At 39.9% G+C, this 10113-nt stretch overlaps 1 non-coding gene across 1 annotated transcript; it reads right to left on the bottom strand.

The window, feature by feature from the left end:
* Positions 1–277: 277 nt before the first annotated feature.
* On the bottom strand, positions 278–385 carry LOC112745240 (small nucleolar RNA R71). Its single transcript, XR_003173178.1, has one exon. It is a non-coding gene; the product is annotated as a small nucleolar RNA R71 (small nucleolar RNA).
* Between the last annotated feature and the right edge of the window lie 9728 nt (positions 386–10113).

Raw genomic sequence — 10113 nt, forward strand, 5'->3', positions numbered from 1 at the left:
GAAACCTCAATTAGTTTCTCTGATGCAGCAGAACTGCAAGTTTCATGGACTTCCATATGAAGATCCTTTTCTGTTCTTAACTGAATTCTTGCAGATATGTGATACTGTTAAGACTAATGGAGTAGATCCTGAAGTCTACAGGCTCATGCTTTTCCCTTTTGCTGTAAGAGATAGAGCTAGAGTATGGTTGGACTCTCAACCTAAGAATAGCCTGAACTCTTGGGATAAGCTGGTCAAGGCTTTCTTAGCCAAGTTCTTTCCTCCTCCAAAATTGAGTAAGCTTAGAGTGGATGTTCAAACCTTCAGATAGAAAGAAGGTGAATCCCTCTATGAAGCTTGGGAGAGATACAAAGAACTGACCAAAAAGTGTCCTTCTGACATGCTTTCAGAATGGACCATCCTGGACATATTCTATGATGGTCTGTCTGAATTAGCTAAAATGTCCTTGGATACCTCTGCAGGTGGATCCATTCACTTAAAGTAAACGCCTGCAGAAGCTCAAGAACTCATTGACATGGTTGCTAATAACCAGTTCATGTACACTTCTAAGAGGAATCCTGTGAGTAATGGGACGCCTCAGAAGAAGGGAGTTCTTGAAATTGATACTCTGAATGCCATATTGGCTCAGAATAAAATATTGTCTCAGCAAGTCAATATGATTTCTCAGAGTCTGAATGGAATGCAAGCTGCATCCAACAGTACTCAAGAGGCGCTTTCTGAAGAAGAGGCCTATGATCCTGAGAACCCTGCAATAGCAGAGGTAAATTACTTAGGTGAACCTTATGGAAACACCTATAACTCATCATGGAGAAATCATTCAAATTTCTCATGGAAGGATCAACAAAAGCCTCAACAAGGCTTTAATAATGGTGGAAGAAACAGGTTTAGCAATAGCAAGCCTTTTTCATCATCTACTCAGCAACAGACAGAGAACTCTGAACAAAATACCTATAATTTAGCAAACTTAGTCTCTGATCTATCTAAGGCCACTGTGAGTTTCATGAATGAAACAAGATCCTCCATTAGAAATTTGGAAGCACAAGTAGGCCAGCTGAGTAAAAGAGTCACTGAAATCCCTCCTAGTACTCTCCCAAGCAATACAGAAGAAAATCCAAAAGGAGAATGCAAGGCCATTGATATAACCATCATGGCCGAATCCAAAGAGGAAGGGGAGGACATGAATCCCAGTGAGGAAGACCTCCTGGGACGCCCAGTGATCAATAAGGAGTTTCCCTTTGAGGAACAAAGGAATCTGAGGCTCATCTAGAGACCATAGAGATTCCATTAAACCTCCTTATGCCATTCATGAGCTCTGATGAGTATTCCTCTTCTGAAGAGAATGAGGATGTTACTAAGGAGCAAGTTACCAAGTACCTTGGTGCAATCATGAAGCTAAATGCCAAATTATTTGGTATTGAGACTTGGGAAAATGAACCTCCCTTGTTCACCAATGAACTGAGTGATCTGGATCAACTGACATTGCCTCAGAAGAAACAGGATCAGGGAAAGTTCTTAATTCCTTGTACCATAGGCACCATTGACTCTGGGTAAGTGTTGTTGTCACCCAAATATGCATATTTCAAGTTTGGTGGTAAGGTCTTCAGCTCTAGTTTTGGTGCCTCCACTTCCTTGCTGTCTTTAGGGTTCAACATGATTGAATTCACCATGGTTCCTTGTGGTAGTTCTCCACTTGATGCTTACTACTCTAACTCAATAGTTCCTTCACATTGTTCTTCTTCCAAAACTCCTTGAAGTATCTATTCTATGGTGTCCACCATCATGCATTCTCCTATGGATTCCTTGGGGTAACTCATTGCTTTAAAGACATTGAAGACCATCTTCTCTTCATGAAATCTCAAGACTAGTTCCCCTTTTTGCACATCAATGATGGCTCTAGTAGTAGCTAGGAATGGCCTTCCTAGGATGATTGATGTGTTACCCTCTTCCTCCATATCCAGCACAATAAAGTCATCTGGGAAAATGAACTCTCCCACCTTCACCAACAAGTCTTCCACTACCCCATGTGGGAACTTGAATGTTCTGTCAGCCAACTGGAGTACCATTCTTGTTGGCTTGGCTTCCTCAATCTTCATTCTCTTCATCATGGTTAGGGACATGAGATTGATGTTGGCTCCCAAGTCATACAAGGCTTTTTCAATGTTGATATCCCTTATGATGCAGGAAATTTGAAAACTCCCTGGGTCTTTCATTTTCTAGGGTAGCTTCTTTTGTATTATGGAACTACACTCCTCAGTTAGCACTATGGTCTCTTTTTCTCCCCAGTTTCTTTTTCTTGTCATGAGTTCCTTCAGAAATTTGGCATAGAGTGGCATTTGTTCCAACGCCTTAGCAAATGGTATGTTGATTTGAAGCTTCATAAAGATATCTAAGAATCTAGAGAACTAGCCATCCTTCCCATCCTTCCTCAACCTTTGTGGATATGGTGCCTTTGGCACATAAGGCTTCAAGACTGGCTTTGGTGAGGATGGGGCAGGGGTCTCCTCTTCGTCCTTGTTTTCAGGATTTTCTGCAACTCCTCTTTCTTAGTTGCTCTGGCTTGGGGTTGCTTCTTCTACAACTTTTCCACTTCTAAGTGTGATGGCCTTGCATTTCCCTCTTGGGTTAGCCACGATATCACTGGGAAAGGTATGTGTAGACATGGGAATTTGCTTGGATAGAATCCCTACTTGTGCTTCCAATTTTGAAATAGCTGTGCCTTGATTCTTCAGATTTGATCTGTACTCTTCTTGGTTGGCATCTATCCTCTTGTCAGCTTGTGTTTGTCTCTCTAAAAGAGTGGAAATAGCTCCTGTCAGCTATGATGACAGTTGTGCTATTGCAGCTTCTACTCTCTCAAAGTTGCTCTTGATCTCACATGGTTGAGATCAAGGGATATTGTCTCTTTGGATTAAATCCAGCTCATATCCTCTTCAATCATGCAACTCATAGACCTCTTGGCAATCATGATTGATTGAGCCCCAATCCCTTGGTGACTCAATCTCACAGATATCGATCAATAGCCAATTCTTTGGTCTAATTGCTCATGAAGAGAGATATGCTTGGTCTCTGATTATACCACACATCATCATAGGTCCAAGTAAAGGGGAGATTTTATGTCACCATATCCAAACACCAAAACTCAGATCCTACTCAAGTGTGGAAAGGAAATTCTAGCATGAATTCATGTTTCCTTTTCTAAGGCTCCCATGAAACCCATTTTGCATTCAATCCCTCTTCCAAGGTGATTGAACACTAGAATGAAGAACAAAATTCCTTCTAGCAAATCAAAGAGAAGATGAAGAGAAGAAGAAATTCACTATCATTAATCCATCAAGTACAACAGAGCCTCCTCTCTCAATGAGAGGGGATTTAGCTACTCATAACTCAAGAAAAAGTAAGAGATGGAAAAATGAATCTAACTATCTTCAAAACTAATAGCTCAACTGCTTAACCCCTCTTTTTAGTACTTTCAGGGGGTATTTATACTACTCCTAGCACTAGCAATTAAAGAAAATACAAAAGTGAAAAGAAAATTACATTTTGGAGGGAAAAGAAACTCAGTAAACGTGATCTCACAGCTGGCCTGTGGTTGGCGCTTCAGTGGCGTGCCATGCCTTGCTCTGATTCTGCCTTGGCATGCCACGCCCAATCCTCAAGTGGCACGCTTCCCTTCATTGACCACCTTGGCGTGCCACGCCTTCGAGCCTCAGTGGCACACCCAGGGTTCTTTAAAGCCTTGGATAGCCTGGCGTGCCATGCCTTCGAGCCCAAGTGGCACGCCCAGGCCTTTTTAAAGCCTTGGATAGCCTGGCGTGCTACCCCTTTAAGCCCAAGTGGCACGCCCAGGCCTTCTCCCTCTTCTTCTTGCTTCTGGAAAATTGAACTAGCGTGGCACGCCCAGGGTCTAGCGTGCCACGCCCATCATGTGTTTGGCTCCTTTGCTTGGCGTGCCACGCCCAGAACTCAAGTGGCACGCCCAGGTCTTCTTTGCTTGATTGGTGGTGATGGCGTGCCATGCCTGAAACCCAAGTGGCACGCCCATATGGTTGGCCTTTTGTCTCCCTCTCTGGAAAATTGTACCAGCGTGCCACACCCAGGGGTTGGCATGCCACGCCTATCATTTGCCTTTGTTCCAGTAGCTGGCGTGCCACGCCTTCGACGCCAAGTAGTACGCCCAGCCTTTGCTTTGGCCTTATTTGTACCTTGGCATGCCACGCCTTGATGCTCAAGCAGCACGCCCAAGTAAGGGTGGAAGCTTGGTGTGCCATGCCTTCGATCTCAAGTGGCATGCCCAGCCTTTTAGCCTTCAACTTCTTCTCTGAAATTTTGTACTAGCGTGCCATGCCGTACTGCTCAAGTGGCACGCCCATTCATTTGTAGCCTTCTTAGCTTGGCGTGCCACGCTTGGCTCCTCAAGTGGCACGCCCAAGTGATTTTTAAAGCTGGTGTGCCACGCCTTCGATACCAAGTGGCACGCCCATGGCTCAAGTGGTGGGTTAGGCAGGCCACGCCCAGCCTAGCGTGCCATGCCCATATAAATGCTTAGAGGATCCTCTCTGGTCTTTAGTACTGGCATGCCACGCCCAGCTTCTGGCGTGCCACGCCAATGCAATTTTGTGGCGTTTGCTCCAAGTGGCACGCCAGTTTCACACGCCCAGCTTGTTTTGTTGTTTTCTTCCTCTTTTTGATGTCTTTTTCACCTGAAAATCAGCACAAACTCATTTCAAAGCAATGTATTATAATGTTCATCAAATAATGTATAAATTTCAATGATCTAATGAGATTATGCTCTTTTATGGTCCTTTTTATGCAAGAAAAAAGGGAAGATAATGCAAGTCATCACACACATACCCAAATAGCCTTACCTTTTATCTTCCATTGTTAGCCAATTTGAGCCTACAACTAACCCACTTGTTCTTAATTTTAGGACATTACAAACCTTAAAGCGAAAAACAATAAACGTCCTTTATTTGGATCTTTGATTAGCTTAGGCTAGTGAGTGTGTATCATTCAACTGTGGGGACACTTAGGACATTGGTTGAGAAAAGAGTAGTTTTATATTTTCGTTGAAAATATTGAGAATTGGGTACATACCTATGTGTTAATCAAATGTAAAACCATATGCGTTGATACTCTTGTATATACTTTATTGTGAAAAGAAAAAAATGAGAAAATAAAAAGAAGGAAAAAAATACATATACCATAAAGAAAAAAATAAAAAAAAAGAAAAAGAAAAAGAAAAGAAATAAAAAGGGGACAAAATGCCCCAAAGAAAAGTGAAGCTCAATAAAATCAATGCATATGTGTTGTAAAATGAAAGGGAAATGCATGAGTATGTGAAAAAGCGAAGAATGGGTAGTTAGGTTAGCTTTTAAATTGTATAGGATGTCATAGGTTAGGTGGGAAGTTTAAGCTTATCAAAGATTCAAATTCGAGTCTATTTAACCATATGCATCCTACCTTGAACCTAACCCCATTACAACCGATGAATAAGACCTCACGATACATGTATGCATGCATGAAATAAATGTTGATTGTTAGATGAAAAACAAATCTTAAAAAGCATGATTAGGGGAGAATTGAGTGAATCAATCCTAAACACTTGAGCGAATAGAGTGCAAACACTACCGGTGAGGGTTCGATTGCTCAATTACATGTTTTCACCTATGATCATCACTTTTCTTGCAAGTTTGTAAATATATTTAATAACTCAATTCAATTGTGGATTAGACTTGCTATTCCTTAGCCCTTGTGCATATATGCTTCTTGGGAATTAATTTATTTTGACTAAGCAATTGCATTCATTTAGATAGTTGCATATAGTTTAGGTTGTATATAGTTTATTTACATTGAATAAATGTTGGTACCCTTTGTTTCTCTCTTGGTTTAAGCATGAGGACATGCTTGGTTTAAGTGTGGAGAGGTTGATAAATCTCATTTGTAGGGTTTATCTTGTATTGATTTTAGGGGATTTTATCACCTTTTACCCACATTTATTCAATGATATAGTATGGTTTCATGATTGTCTCCTAATTTGTGCTTAAGTGTGAAAACATGCTTTTTAGATCCTTAATTGGTTGATCTTAACTCACCTTTGATTCCACTAGATGCCTTGATGTGTGTGTTTGTGATTTCAGGTTGAAAAGGCTAGGAATAGATCAAAGAAATGGAGAGAAAAGCATGCAAGGTGGAGTAATCATAGAAAATTAAGGATTTGGGATGAGATCAACGACGCGCACGCGCAGCAGACGTGCACGCGTGAAACGATGAGGTCGCAAGGCGACGCGTACGCGTGGATGGAAGTTTGTCAAGCGATGCGTACGCGTGACGTGCGCGTACGCATCGGTGTTCGCACGTGACCCACTTAAAGTGAATCCGCTGGGGGCGAATTCTGGGCTTTCCAGGCCCAAATCCAACTCACTTTTGATGCTATTTAACCCAAGGAATAAAGGGGAATCATATGTCTAGTCACATTAGTTTAGTTTAGTTTACTTTGGAGGGAAAGTTAGTTTTAGAGGGAGAAGCTCTCACTTCTCTCTAGAATTAGGATTAGGTTAGATTTAGATTAGAATTTGTTAGATCTAGGTTAATTTCATGCTTTGATTCACTTTTCCTTTTGTAATTCTTCTTCTTATACATCTCCTCTCTCTAGTTTAGCATTTAATTCTTGTAATTCTCTACTTTTATGTTGATGCACTTTTGTTTCTTCTATTTCTCTTTTAATGTAATTTATGATTCATGTTCCTTTATTGTTGAGTTGTTTAATTCCTTTTACTTTTCTTTTATGCCTTCCATGTGTTTGATAAAATGCTTGGTTGGATTTTAGTATAGATTTTGTTTCTATTGGCCTAGGTAGAGTGATTAGTGACTCTTGAGTTATCTAATTCCTTTGTTGATTGATAATTAGAAGTTGCTAATTGATTTGAATGCCACTAAAGCTAGTCTTTTCTTTTGGAGTTGGCTAGGACTTGTGGACTCAAGTTAATTCATCCACTTGACTTTTCTCCATGGTTAGAGGTTAACTTAGTGGGAGCAATGGACAATTCTCATCACAATTGAGGAGGATAACTAGGATAGGACTTCTAGTTCTCATACCTTGTCAAGAGCTTTGTTAGTTGTTAGTTTATTTTCATTGCCATTTACATTTCATGTCTCTTATCTCAAAAACCCCAAAACATAGCTCATGGCCAATAACAAGAAACTTTATCGTAATTCCTAGGGAGAACGACTTGAGGTTTGAATACTTCGGTTATTAATTTAGGAGTTTGTTACTTGTGACAAAAAAATATTTGTATGAAAGGATTATTGTTGGTTTAGAAACTATATTGCAACGAGATTTCATTTGTGAATTCTTTACCATCAAAATTCCAATCATCAATTATTCAGTTTTAGTTTTCAATCGTCCTCTGATTCATGAAATTTTTATGCCGTGCTAGAATACACAAATGCATTGTGGGTATTTTCAATGGTTGGATGAAATACAAGAGCAATGTGTGGAAGGAGAAGTTTCTTCGGAGAATAGCAATATGGTAGGCAAATCAGAACCAAAAAAGAAAAGCATAATCAATCTGGAGTGTAGTGATGGCCAGGAAATTGATAGGATGATGATGGTGCTATCTGTGGTGAATGACATGAAGGAGCATCTGAAGAGGGTTAGGTTGTTACTAATTTTTATCTGTATATTGACTGGGTTAAATCTGGCTTTAAGTAAGTTTTATTTGGCTAAGTAGGTAGACAATGGACAGTTTAAGAGTTTAAGAATGACATTTTATTCCTTTGTAATGTTTTCCTCATTGTAATTGAGATGAATTAATGGATGCTACGTTGTTCTTTTTCTGTGACTGAGTTATTGTTGTTGTAATGTGAGCAAGCTATATGGAAGTTAGTGAAACATTTAAGAAAGGATGCCATAAACAGAAGCTGAATAAAACACCTGTTTCATAACATGAAATAGTAATCCATAACTATTCAGAGTAACATACTTCAGACCAAAAATAACACAAGCAAGCCCAAAAAAAAAACTAAGATGGCATACTGACACTTATATTTATAGCAAGTACTACTAACCCAAAATGACACTAACAAAATCACAAAAAACTTAGTTAGCATTTAACATGCCATAATGGCACTTAGGTGCATAGTAACTATATCAGGTTGAACATGGAACTAAAAACAAACTGAAAACCCAAGAAAGTAAAGTCACTTCTTGTCATTTGCTGATTGCTTTGATGGTGGTGGTCTAGATTTCTTTTTCTTCCTCAAGGATAGGGTGGGCATGAAGCCTGTGAACCTGCTTTGTGTGGCTGGACTCGCTACAGCCATGATTCCCTAGTCACACTTGGTGGCCTAGATGTGGCTGAAGGTTGGGCTTGAAAAGTGGGCCTAACTAATGGACCTTGTGGCATTGACCCAGACCCACTACTTGGTCCTGCGGCACTGGTTGGTGAGGGTGGAATCTGAGATTTAGACCCAACAGCAGGCCTGATAACCCTAGCTTGAGCAGGGGGTGGTGGTGTAGCTACAGCATTTTGTCTAGGAGTGAGAGGTGTTGTTGAGCTTGCTGTGGTTCCTCTTCGAGTGGTCCTGCCTCTTCCTCTTGGCAAAACTAGGTTGCCCCTTGATGACAAGTCATCTTATGCTAGTTTTACAATAATTTTTTACTTGTTTCCTTAGGTTTTATGCACTTTCTTGCGCAATAAGCAAGTGATTGGAGTGGAATTTCATAGTTATTTTGAATCAATCAAACATCATTTATTTTACACAAAATCATAAGGTTTATGATAGAATTAATTAATTTTATGAATTATGCAAAGATCTTGTGATTTTGGTGAGACTTTGATTGGTTGTTTGGTTGCTTGTAGGTGAAGAAATTAAGGGAAAGGGGAAGCAAACAGTAAAGCGTTACGTTCAGAAAGGAAGCGCCACGCTTAATATCAAAACAAGGCTAGCGTTCACTTTGGAAGTGAGCGCCACGTTCACTTTTCCACCTTTTTCGTGGGTTTCAGCCTGGGAGCCAAGGCCTCGTGCCATCCGCACACTAGGAGCATTCAAATAATGAACGTAGCGCTCAACTAAGGGAGCGCTAGGCAGTGATGAATGTAAATATTCGTATGCCGGTTAGAAACTAGAAATGAATCCGGTCGTGAGTATAGTCTAACCAACACGCAAATACCGCATCAAACAATTCTAAAATCTATAACCGAGAGTATTGATCTCGGGTCGTTCTCCCTAGGAATTGCCTTAGAATGCTCATCATTGATTAGGAAAGCCTTCGTGGTTTTGATAGTAGGTGAAAGAATTCATGCTAACAAAAGTAAACAACAATTAATTGAGATAAAAGCCTTGGCTAGGGGTAAGCATTGGAAGTTCCATCATTATAGTTTCCTTAAATTATGATAAGAATTGATTATTGCTTCACTTAGTTAACCCCCTAACAATGGAGGAAAGTCAAGTGAGAGTAACTAACTTGAGTCACAAGTCCTAGTCTCACCCTAAGGAAGTCTAGCTTTAGTGCACTCCAAGTCAATTAGCAAATCTCAATTCAAAATCTACAAGTGATATCCACTATTCAAGTGTCTCCAATAACTCAACCCCTAAGCCAAGCAAGAGAAATCTACTCCATAGCTAGGGTTGTCATTATCACAAACAATTGGTAGGCAATTTTAGAAGACATGATGTAATTGAGAGAGGAGAATTGAATTAAAGCTATCTAATCCAAGAAATCATCAACAATCAAACAATTGAATGAAATTACACAATTCATTAATCCAAAATCAAGGTAACAAAGTCAACCAAATCTAGATCTAAGAAATTGAATAAAAAAAGCATCAATTAAGAGTAGAAGAAGAGTAGATCTACAACTTGTACCAAAGTGAAAGTGAATTAGCAATGGATCTCACCAAGAAATCAAAGGAGAATTGCAATGGAGGAAGTGAAATCCTAGACCAACTTCTCTCTCTAAAAACAAAATGTAACTAACTCCCTAAAATTTCTAGAATTATGACTAATTGTCCTAACACCTCTAATCCTTGGTCTTCTTAAGCTTTTCCCTCCAAAATTTTGCTTCAAACAGGGCTTGGGACTCCTTGAAATCGCTGGGCACGTGTTCCTTTT

Source organism: Arachis hypogaea, chromosome 14 (genome assembly GCF_003086295.3).
Source record: "Arachis hypogaea cultivar Tifrunner chromosome 14, arahy.Tifrunner.gnm2.J5K5, whole genome shotgun sequence".
Lineage (NCBI taxonomy): Eukaryota > Viridiplantae > Streptophyta > Magnoliopsida > Fabales > Fabaceae > Arachis > Arachis hypogaea.